Source organism: Hemibagrus wyckioides, linkage group LG01, assembly GCF_019097595.1.
Source record: "Hemibagrus wyckioides isolate EC202008001 linkage group LG01, SWU_Hwy_1.0, whole genome shotgun sequence".
Lineage (NCBI taxonomy): Eukaryota > Metazoa > Chordata > Actinopteri > Siluriformes > Bagridae > Hemibagrus > Hemibagrus wyckioides.
The window spans coordinates 21,065,596-21,078,409 of NC_080710.1; the positions used below are offsets into that span (position 1 = coordinate 21,065,596).

General features: G+C 40.6%; 1 long non-coding RNA gene across 1 annotated transcript; it reads right to left on the minus strand.

Moving 5' to 3' along the window:
• Positions 1–9,040: 9,040 nt before the first annotated feature.
• Positions 9,041–12,490, minus strand: LOC131358321 (uncharacterized). The gene is made up of 3 exons (XR_009205370.1): positions 12,189–12,490; positions 11,913–11,982; positions 9,041–11,802 (listed from the first exon to the last, which is right to left on the minus strand). It is a non-coding gene; the product is annotated as an uncharacterized LOC131358321 (long non-coding RNA).
• Between the last annotated feature and the right edge of the window lie 324 nt (positions 12,491–12,814).

A 12,814-nucleotide genomic window follows, 5' to 3' on the forward strand; every position in this document is an offset into this window, starting at 1 on the left:
CTAAATATTCCACAGTCAACTGTCAGCTGTATTATAAGAACGTGGAAGTGTTTGGGAACGACAGCAACTCAGCCACGAAGTGGTAGGCCACGTAAACTGACGGAGCGGGGTCAGCGGATGCTGAGGCGCATAGTGCGAAGAGGTCGCCAACTTTCTGCAGAGTCAATCGCTACAGACCTCCAAACTTCATGTGGCCTTCAGATTAGCTCAAGAACAGTGCGCAGAGAGCTTCATGGAATGGGTTTCCATGGCCGAGCAGCTGCATCCAAGCCATACATCACCAAGTGCAATGCAAAGCGTGGGATGCAGTGGTGTAAAGCACGCCGCCACTGGACTCTAGAGCAGTGGAGACGCGTTCTCTGGAGTGACGAATCGCGCTTCTCCATCTGGCAATCTGATGGACGAGTCTGGGTGTGGCGGTTGCCAGGAGAACGGTACTTGTCTGACTGCATTGTGCCAAGTGTAAAGTTTGGTGGAGGGGGGATTATGGTGTGGGGTTGTTTTTCAGGAGCTGGGCTTGGCCCCTTAGTTCCAGTGAAAGGAACTCTGAATGCTTCAGCATACCAAGACATTTTGGACAATTTCATGCTCCCAACTTTGTGGGAACAGTTTGGAGCTGGCCCCTTCCTCTTCCAACATGACTGTGCTCCAGTGCACAAAGCAAGGTCCATAAAGACATGGATGACAGAGTCTGGTGTGGATGAACTTGACTGGCCTGCACAGAGTCCTGACCTCAACCCGATAGAACACCTTTGGGATGAATTAGAGCGGAGACTGAGAGCCAGGCCTTCTCGTCCAACATCAGTGTGTGACCTCACAAATGCGCTTCTGGAAGAATGGTCAAAAATTCCCATAAACACACTCCTAAACCTTGTGGACAGCCTTCCCAGAAGAGTTGAAGCTGTTATAGCTGCAAAGGGTGGACCGACGTCATATTGAACCCTATGGATTAGGAATGGGATGTCACTTAAGTTCACATGCGTGTCAAGGCAGGTGAGCGAATACTTTTGGCAATATAATGTATTTAGAAACACAACATTTCAAGACACTGCTTCAGGGTGTAGCTTTTGAACGTTGCTGCCTGTTTGGCTTCACATGCTACTCCTGGACGGCCTCATGGACAGGAAGAGTCACCCGAAAACACCATTAGTACACAATCCAATATGTGGGTATGACTATGTCAGCTAATATCTTGGCCCCTTGCCCTGTACCACAACACCCACAGAAGGACGATGGAGACTATGTGCTCTCACACAGTCCAGCTGAATGAGCTCCCGCTGAGGTTAAAGTCATGGGTCGCTGAGGGCCTTCAACGTGGGCCATGAAAAATTGCTCTCCTCCTGTAACAATCTGCCAACACAGATACCTCTGGAACACTCACCCTGGGAGTACTTAAGATGCACTAATGTTCTGTCACCATACTACATTTGCAATAAAGTGAGCTTGGTTGGAAACAGTGTCGGTGTCCTTCAGCAACATGCTCCAGCTGGAAGCTACATTGTTCCCTTTAGGTACTTCAGGGATTTAGACATTTATAATATGAGATGGCATTCCCTGAACATTAGCATAAGTGTTGCACAAGTGCTTTTATTTAAGTTTCTTTATGGGCATACCTCTAGTTGAAGATTTCCTCTAAGAGCATACAGGTAAAATGTCCTTGGACAAAGGTGTCAGTGCTGACTTCTTCACCATGATGTTTATGAGAAAGTGACCAGTCCATCGCAATGTAATCCTGATGTACATATTTACATATTTAACTGCACTTGTTCATTTGCACAATTTCTACTATTTGCACTTCTGGTAGATGATCGATCTATCTATCTATCTATCTATCTATCTATCTATCTATCTATCTATCTATCTATCTATCTATCTATCTATCTATCTATCTATCTATCTATCTATCTATCTATCTGTCATAATGTTCCCAAGAATTTGTAGTGTTCATTGTGTTTGTGTGTGTACACCTGCCGATTTAATAGGAACACTTGCATACCTGCTCATTTAGAAACCACTGATCTCCTAGAGATTTCACACACAACAGTTTCTATAGTTTGCACAGGATGGTGGGAAAAAAAAAAAAAAAAAACATCCGGCTGAGCTGAGAAAGGTCAAAGGAGAATGGACAGACTGGTTTAAGTTGACAGGAAGGCTGCAGTCACTTAAATAACTACGCTTTACAATGGTGGTGGGCGAAGGCTCACCAGATCTGGAGAACAGACAAAGAAACAGGTGATGTTTTTCCTTTTCATTGACATATTTGGCATTCTGAGATGCTTTTCTGCTCAGCATGGTTGTCATGAGATACTGTTGTTTTACGGTCTGCTCTAACCAATCTGTCCTTTCACCTCTCTGACCTCTCTAATCAACAAGTCGTTTCTGCCTGCAACTGAATGTTTTTTTGTGTTTGAGTTTTGTGCAAACTCGAGAGAATTTTGTTTGAGAAATCCCAGGAGCTGGGGGGCATGTTTGCCTTGAACCTCCATGGTTATGGACTTAATTCCCACCTCTGCCCTGTGTGTGCAATGTTTGCACGGTCTCCTCTTTTCCTCTCCCAGTCCCAAGGGCTGATTGACATCATTAAATTGTATGTAGTGTGTGTGTGTGTGTGAGTGTGGACTGCAATGTGTTGGCACCATCCATGGTGTGCTCTGCTTTGTGCCCTGAGTCATCTGAGATAAGGTCTACATTCTTTGTGACTCTGTGTAGGATATTCACTACAGAAAATGAAAGGATGCAAAATCCCAGGAGATAAGCAGTTTCTAAAATACTCAAACCAGCTTGTTGGGCACCAATGATCATGCCATGGTCAAAGTCACAGAGATCACATTTTTCTCCTTTCTTATGTTTCATATGAACATTATGAATTGATTTTATGTATTGCATTGCTGCTATATGATTGGGTGATTGAAGACAACATGACCATATAGGTTTGCAAATGTTCCTAATAAAGTGGAACAGGAGTGTATATAGTAAGCTATCATGAAGTTGCATAAGCACAGATACTGGCCTGTCAATAAATAAGACTTTCCAAAAACTGGGAGATTTTGGCTTTCATTAGATATGGTTTTCTTCCCGTAATTTATTAAATTAAAAAATGTTGACACTTTTATGTTCAAAACATTTGCTTTCTAAATTGTATCTGGTACAAACATGGAGGAGATGCCAAGGACTTGGGAGGACACACTAAATTGTATCATCGTCATCTTTTTACCCTTTGGCTTTAACATTTATCCATAGTCAGTAGCAAGTAACAACACAGAGTTTCTTGTTATATTTTTACTTTACTGACTAGAACAGTGGGTTTGAATAGAACTCCTGGAACCTCCTGAACACTGTTATGCAGTGTGCACAGCTTGACTTGCCCTGATGCTGGTTTTGGATCTTCCCATTTGCACTTGGCTGAGATGGTGGGGGTGGGGGGGAGAGAGAGAGAGAGAGAGAGAGAGAGAGAGGGAGAGAGAGGGAGAGAGAGAGAGGGAGAGAGAGAGAGGGAGGGATGTAGGGTTTGAGAACTCTGGAAGAACTTTGTCTTATAATGTTAAACTTCCCAAGAGTCAATCAAAGACTGCCATCCTTAACAGCATATCAATTCATGCTTAGATTAATAAAAGGAGACAAAAAGGCGGAATATACCACCTTCACCCTCACAAAGCACCAGACAGTTGGATGATTAGAACAACATAAACACAATAAATAATTATCATTATATTAGAAATAAGTACAAATAAAACTCTTGGCATAAAGGCCATTATAATGTGCTTGAATTTCCATAATACATGCCCATGTAAGACTTCAGTTGGTGATAAGTTTGTATGGGCCAGAATATTAACATTTAAGCATGTCATGTGCATATACAGTAATGGCTTCCAAATATCAGGGTGTAATCGCTGAATCAACATTGAACATACAGAGCTGTTATGGTGTGTAACCAGCAACACAGCTGGGCAAGAAGTCAGCAAAGTGACATCGCTTTAAAGTGACAATTCAGAGAGCAACAACATCTCATTTTCTTGTCCAATCCTCTATATACTACTCATTCCATCCTTTCATCCTTTTCCCTGCTTTCTTACATGGAGAAGCTCAGATGTGAGGCTGAGAAACCAGGAAAAAAATGTGTAAAAAAAAAAAAGCAGAGGATATTCTCTATGGTCACTGAGAATATCTTTCTAGGTGGTGCTAAGGAAGTTTCATGTATAACGGGTCCCAGTGATCAGTATCCGTAAGCAGGGTTCAGTATGGCAAGAACCATCTTTGGAAAAAGAACTAAAAATAGGCCCGGCTTTATCAAATGGAAATTAAAACTATGGTTTCTGAGTTAAAAATTCCTGAAGACGTTTCTGTGGTGAAAATGATGGATTTGTCTAAATAGGGATATGATCATAAACACCACACACACAGGCCTAGATGGAGAGAGTACTTTTATAATAGAAGAAGAATTTAGTCTCATGGACAGCAGAACGTCTAGTCAGAATCACATTCCAGTCAGTAATATATGTTGGCAAGAGCTAGTCTAGTTTTTATAAATGTGGGAGAGATTAATACAAAAAAATAAAATAGGCCAGAGTTATGAAGAATAGGTTTCAGTTCAGCTTCTTATCTGGGTTTTGCAGCCTCTTATCAGGTGACAGCAGATCAATGGGATCCTAAATCATTACAGTTGTACAGAGAAAAAGAAAGAGCAAAACATGTGTTAAAAGGATACAGAAGTTTTAGGATGATCATGTTGTGAAGAGTGAATCTTGAGATGACCCATTTTATGATTACAGCAGCAGTTCTTAGGTAATGCATATCTCAAGAAGAGATTATCCACTCAAGCAGGAAGGTAGAAGTCAAATGCGAAACTATCCTCAGCAACAGGAGGTGAGTCATAATGCAGATAGCTCAATATACATCCATCCATTCTCTACACCACTTATCCTACTGGGTTTCATGGGAACCTGGAGAATATACCAGGAGGCTCAGGCAGGGTGCAGGGTACTCACACTATGGACAATTTAGATTCCAAACTGCCCACAACGCACATCTTTAGACTAGGAGAGGAAACCTGGAGTACCCGGAGGAAACCCCTGAGGCATGGGGAGAACATGCAAACTCAACACACACATGGAGGAGGCGGGAATCAAACCCCCAACCCTGTAGGTGTGAGTCAAACGTGCCAACAATGAAAAGTATTGCATTATCATGCTACCAAAACAGACTAAGGAAACATCCTCAAGTGGCACACAGGATTAATCAAAAATTGTCAAAAATCAAAAAGAAATCTCTAAATCCTTTGCTCTTTTCAGTGAGAAAAAAAAACCCATTGTGTGGAATATATCTGGAACAGAAACACCCTCTGCATGTATGCTGTTGACTATGTCCAAGTCTGTTAATATTTGGATGGTACAGCTTGCTTCAGTGGCTTTGACTCTAGACCACTAGAGAAGTATTCAGCTGAAACCCAGGTCAGAATGGCTTATTACCATGATTGGGTATTATGTGGCCTGACCAGTTGGAAAGCTGTGTACAATAAAATTTTACTGAGTTCATAAACCTCTCATGGATGTAAGAATTGCTCTACTCCATAATTGGAAGGTGTTAAACGGCAAAGCCATAAAGTCAAAGCAGTGGAGCAAGGATATCAGAGAAGGAGCAGGATGCCTGTAAACCACTCACAGCATTGTTGCTAATATAATATCCATGTATATATCAGTGTTTGTGTCTCTGGTACATTGTTTAATGACTTTCAGCAACACATTCCCACCATCACACTAACCTTTTGTTTGCTTCTCTGACTAATGCCCTCTTTACTGGGGCACAGACTTTTTATATACTGACTCATCTAGACAGAGTTGCTGTGTACCATATATTTATTTCATTTTTTATGCTTAATGGTACAAAATGAGATGTTCATAGTTTGGTATATACACTATATTGCCAAAAGTATTCGCTCACCCATCCAAATAATCAGAATCAGGTGTTCCAATCACTTCCATGGCCACAGGTGTATAAAATCAAGCACCTAGGCATGCAGACTGTTTTTACAAACATTTGTGAAAGAATGGGTCGCTCTCAGGAGCTCAGTGAATTCCAGCGTGGAACTGTGATAGGATGCCACCTGTGCAACAAATCCAGTCATGAAATTTCCTCGCTCCTAAATATTCCACAGTCAACTGTCAGCTGTATTATAAGAACGTGGAAGTGTTTGGGAACGACAGCAACTCAGCCACGAAGTGGTAGGCCACGTAAACTGACGGAGCGGGGTCAGCGGATGCTGAGGCGCATAGTGCGAAGAGGTCGCCAACTTTCTGCAGAGTCAATCGCTACAGACCTCCAAACTTCATGTGGCCTTCAGATTAGCTCAAGAACAGAGCAGAGAGCTTCATGGAATGGGTTTCCATGGCCGAGCAGCTGCATCCAAGCCATACATCACCAAGTGCAATGCAGAGCATCGGATGCAGTGGTGTAAAGCACGCCGCCACTGGACTCTAGAGCAGTGGAGACGCGTTCTCTGGAGTGATGAATCGCGCTTCTCCATCTGGCAATCTGATGGACGAGTCTGGGTTTGGCGGTTGCCAGGAGAACGGTACTTGTCTGACTGCATTGTGCCAAGTGTAAAGTTTGGTGGAGGGGGGATTATGGTGTGGGGTTGTTTTTCAGGAGCTGGGCTTGGCCCCTTAGTTCCAGTGAAAGGAACTCTGAATGCTTCAGCATACCAAGACATTTTGGACAATTTCATGCTCCCAACTTTGTGGGAACAGTTTGGAGCTGGCCCCTTCGTCTTCCAACATGACTGTGCACCAGTGCACAAAGCAAGGTCCATAAAGACATGGATGACAGAGTCTGGTGTGGATGAACTTGACTGGCCTGCACAGAGTCCTGACCTCAACCTGATAGAACACTTTTGGGATGAATTAGAGTGGAGACTGAGAGCCAGGCCTTCTCGTCCAACATCAGTGTGTGACCTCACAAATGCGCCTCTGGAAGAATGGTCAAAAATTCCCATAAACACACTCCTAAACCTTGTGGACAGCCTTCCCAGAAGAGTTGAAGCTGTTATAGCTGCAAAGGGTGGACCGACGTCATATTGAACCCTATGGATTAGGAATGGGATGTCACTTAAGTTCATATGCGAGTCAAGGCAGGTGAGCGAATACTTTTGGCAATATAGTGTATATATATATATATATACTATATTGCCAAAAGTATTCGCTCACCTATATTTATTTAACACTTTACACAGATGAACAAGTGTATTTATATGATCACATGATACTTCAATCACACAGCATTAGGGTTTCACAACAATAGTGGGTGAATATTTATGCATTCATAATTCTTACATTTTTAGTTGAAAATAAATGTGCAAACCTTTCAATCAACCTATCAATTTTAGATTGATATATATCCCCAATTCGGTCAATTTCAGGTTCAGGTTTTAACTGATAACATGTGGAAAAGTTCAAGGGGGTGAAACTAATGCAAAGCATTGTACAGATGAGAACGCTTCTGGCTTGCAGGAACTACATTTTCCTCTTTGAGTACAAACCGCAAAAAGGGAACATGAAGCACTCCTTCATGTATCATGAGCTTTTAAATCAGCCCAAAGCAACTCAGACCAGGACTGGTACACTGGTCAGAAAAACACATTTACTATGTCAACGCAATATGTGCTGCTGTGTTTGACACACTCATGCCAGTGCTACACACACTCGATTAGTGCTGCTCTGTAAATAATTGTCTGCCACCCAAATAATTCAGATCTATTGATGGATGAAGTAGAGTCAAGCTAACAAAATAGACAACGATCCCCTTGATATTGGCGTATTGTTTGGGGAGAGTGGATGAACCATGATGTTCACATCTGTTCAAATCCAGGCTTTGGCTGCTCTACTCAAGGACATTCACATACTTACACCAAGGCTGTGACCTTCCTCTTAAAACTAAATTAGCTTCTTAATGTAACAAAACAACCGAGAATTTGACTTTATAAGAAAAGTGCAGATATTTTAAAAACACCTACTGTATATGGTGCAGACTAATGTGAAATTCATGGCAGGGATTCAGTTTGTCCAATACACTATAGGTATAATCTGGCATAATCAGCCAAAAAATGTTGACCTGATAATGAATAGGGTCATATGACAGAAAAGTGTATAGGGCAGTTTCACAGAAGGATGAGAATAGCTTTAATAAATACTGCTAAGCAAATTCATGTAATTGAAGCACATCATATACGAAGAACTGTATAACACTGATTTTGTCTTTAAACTAATACAAGATAGCATGATTAACAAATCAAAAGTAAGCCTAACTTACTTATCTGTTTATAGTTCTACCACAGTGCTATTACATTCTCCAGTCTATATTGTTTTTTAACAGCAGAGTAACCTGCTTTATGTACGTATGTGATAAAATCATATAGTAAATGTCCCTTAGTTAGTGGTGAAACCTTCTCGTTGTAAAGCTTCACCATCCTGAATTTAGCCTGTTTAATATTTTCCTCTAAATGTATATGTATATGATTTTCTTTTCATCTAATTCTATTTATAAAAATTGACATGTGCACTAATATTTGACTTACTACATGTTTATTACTCATAAACAAATGACATGATGTGCAGTATGTGGTTAAAGGTTCAGTTAAGCCAGAAAAGCTTGTTGTCTGCTCTCCTGTCTTTGTGAATTAAAGTCAATTCTGTTAGATTTCTTAGATTAAATTTTGTTTAGAACTGCTGGTTTCATATTTTATGAAAGCTGCTTTAAAATGTAGGCTACAATTACTAAGGCCAAGGCCAACCACATACTGTAGTTTCAGTTAAGTAATAAGTAATATTTGGTCAGTTAAAGTAATAATATAATAATGCAAACCTGCCTAAACAGATATAGGTAATAAGCAGATATATATATATATATATATATATATATATATATATATATATATATATATATATATATATATAAAACATATATGTGATGTAATATTGTGAAATGTTTTTCCTTAGTTCCTCCTCCCATACTGAAACAATGAGCAGAGCCAACAACACACTAAGGACACACACATAATAAAAATAGGATACAATGAAATATAATAAACATATAATAATATATAGCGGACTATAGAGAAATGCAATGTGAATAAAATATGGTTAATGCATTCAAGATTTCTAGATGGTGATGTATTTGGGCGGCTGTAGTTCGCTCCATGCATGAAAACAATAAGATACAATACTGGAATTAATGCCAGAGCCATAAACACCTTTAGAATGTTCACTTTTACTGCATGGGTTGGTCTTTTTAAAAACAAAAACATGTCATGTGAATGGCTTCTAGCAGCACTTGCATTTTAGACAAACATTCAACTGTTTAAAAAAAATGACAAAAGCTCACAACATTGTGCATAGGCTTACGGTACATGAGATCTTAGATCTGCAACATGTATGATATTATCTTTATAATGCTAGTGTTCTAGGGTTTCTTACTGTGGGTCATAGAGTGTTGTGTTACAGAGAGCCTACCAGTGTCTTCTACCGCTTCCACTGATTTCTGCAGAAACATAGAAGGATGTTCTGCGTCACTATGGAGAGCCAAGCATTAAGACAAGCAATGTGAAAAATGTCAGTGCCTGATCTGTCAGAGGTGAAAAATGGCAGGGCTGTCTCCAAGACGTTTGGGGTTACAAAGCCAAGCTCATAAATCTCTTCTGATTACATCCCATGCTGAGCCAGGGGTAAGTGGTCAATCTTAACACAGTACACATGTAACTGGGATGGGTTTCCTGAGCGTAGCAAGGCCCTGTGCTCTTCCCATTCCCATACCAAAAGGCCCCAAAGGACTGTGATCCCCCTGTCCAAGAAATTTTGGCACCCACATTCCCCCTCAGAACAAAACCAATGCATATGGAGCTCATGCCACAGGCAGAATCCAAATCCAAAATACAAGTGTTTTGTTGGGTTTTGATTTTTTTTTTTATTGAAATGCAAAAGTTGCGAAAAGTGTTACCCTCTCCAGGTATTCGGATTTGGTTGAACACAAGTGTAATATTTGAATGGTTTACCAATGCTTTGAGTTTCTTTCAACAGTAAAGAAAAAAAGTTTTCAGTGGGAAGGTTTACATTTACACATTTTCCTCCGTTCCCCAAACATAGTCGGTCAGCCAAGATCTTTGTGCACTGAACCTAGGAGACTAAAATTTCATTCAAGTGCACTGACATTTGGTTACCTTCACTGATTTCTTCATCTTCAGTAACTGCTTTATCATGGTCAGGGATTTGCGATGGATCCAGAGCCTATTGTGGGAACACTGGACACAAGGCAGGAATACATCCTGGATCAGTCCATTGCAGGGAACCATGCAAACACATTAGCACACATTCACGCACAGTCAATCCATCAACTGCCATTTGTTTGGTAAATGGGAGGAAATTGGAGAAACCGGAGAAAGCACATGGGAGAAGAAGCATCCCATACTAATTTGAAGACATTTTATTAATAAGCAATGTGACCAGGATAATGCACCTGCTGAAGATGACAGAATGAAAGTGCTCAGAAACAAAGCCTCTCTCATTAGAAACCATATCCTGTAGCTAAACTCCTCAGCAATAACAATTTAAGAACTAGTTAAGTAATATAAAAGTAAAATTGCATTATTCCTCAAATGAAGAACAGTTTGAGTGACACAGTGGCACTGTGTTGCTGTCTCACAGTTCCAGGGTCCCATGTCCACTCCTGAGCTCAGGTTAGAAGAAGAAGCCATTATTTATCACATATACTTTACTACAGCAAAATTCTTATTCTTCTAGAAAGCTGGGGTCAGAGTGCAGGGCCAGTCATGAAATAGCACCCCTGGAGCAGAGAGGGTTAAAAGCTTTGCTCAAGGGCCCAACAGTGGCAGCATGGCAATGCTTAAACCCTCGACCTTCTGATCAGCTACCCAGAGCATTAAGCGTTTGAGCCACTGCTAGAATTACTGTCTGTGGGTTACTGTCTGTGTGGAGTCTGCATGTTCTCCTCATGTTTGAATGGCTTTCCTCTCAATGTTTAAAACCAGGGCGGACTGTCTGTGCTAAATTGCACCAAGATGTGAAGTGTGAGTGTGTGCACGGTTCTCTGTTATGGACAGGCATCCAACCCAGAGTAAATTCTCCCACCTTGCACTCAGTGTTTCCAGGACAGACTGCTGGATACTTCATAATCATGACCAGGATAAAATGGTTACTAAAGAAGGAAGGATAAATGAAAAGCCAGCAGATTTTAGACTGATTTTCATTTTTTAATCCACTTTAGAATTTAACTTTTGGGTCAAATATTTGAGAAGTTTGAGATTATTATTCTGCCTACCCAGCATAAATCTTACTCAACTGTGGCTTTTAGTCTAAGAAATTATTTGGAAAACAGTTCAAAACATTAAGTCCAAAACCAATTAAGGCCAAAAATGCCTAAAATGGCAAAGCAGGGAGAAAGAGAGAGAGAGAGAGAGAGAGCATGCCTAGCTTAGATGGTATTAAGCCCAGCTGAGGGATAATTGTGACAGTAATTTCTCCAGTTAGCCACGTGTTGCTGATGATTGTGGAGGAAGACAGAGACTCAGTGGAACCCATCACGATTACCTTGCCTTTTTGCGGTCACCACTCTGCCATTTCTTTCTCGCCGCAAACAGATGGTAGCCACTGCAGCCTGCCAACTATTTAGACATAGCAGAAGCCACAGTGTGTTCTCTGCACCAATGTTTTAACATTAATCTGTTGAACTCGCATCTCCACGGAAAGAGTGCCTGCCTGCCTGCCCTCATTTCCCCGCAGCTGTACTGCTCCATGTGAGCTGTGATGAGAAGGACGATAAAGAATAGAATAATAAAATAATAAAACACTGCTGCCGAATCCAAAGAATGTGGATTAAAAGAACAGGGTTGAGTGATGCATATGTGTTACCTATCCTCACTGTCATGATGGATCATATCATGTCTTGAAATTCTGCCGTTCCTTGTTCTAAAAGACAGGCCTGCAACACAGTGAGCACAGAGAGTCAACATGACCGCACTGTCACCCTGAACGCTGTATGCCCTACAGATGTGCAGGAGAATTTGCCTGAGGGAACAAACAAGGACAGAATGGGCTAAGGTTGTTTAGATCATATCTTTAGGGTCTTTTAACCCATTCCACATCTCTCAATTATCATTTTTGTTTAAATGATCGTTGGCCAATTACCTCAAGTTTCTGTGGAAAAGCTGAAAGTCTTTCATGAGGAAATCTGAACAGCCTACTGGTAAAGCAAACCATGCATATCCACAGTTATCTTCAGAACATGTGGAGGCCATCAATAATGTGGTTGTTAGTTTAAATGCTGAAAAACACATGCACGCACGTGCACACACACACACACTTTAATTACTACTTTGCACAATAAACTTATTAAATTGTTTCATCATTTAAGGAAAAGGATCATAATTATTATTAGGTAACAAGACTTATTATATAACAAATAATTCAAATCTGGACCTCTATGTATATCATTTCAGACAGTGGACATTGTGAACGCTTCATATTTATATTTACAACACCCCCCCCCACCCCTGCTTTCTAGGTATCAGCTTGTTAAATGAGCCTATGATTCAAATAATTTATTATACTCTAGGAAGAGTCTTATACTCTGCTGTCTCTTTTTTCTCCTAATGACAATTCTTGACATTTGAATGAATAAATTACGACATAACATGTTCTGAGACTTTGCAACTGGAGGGGTGTCAATACTTTTGCACACGCCAGAATTACTATTTAATTTTTTTTTTCCCCTAAACAGTTTGCTGTAGACATTTTTTGTTGTTTTCACTTAA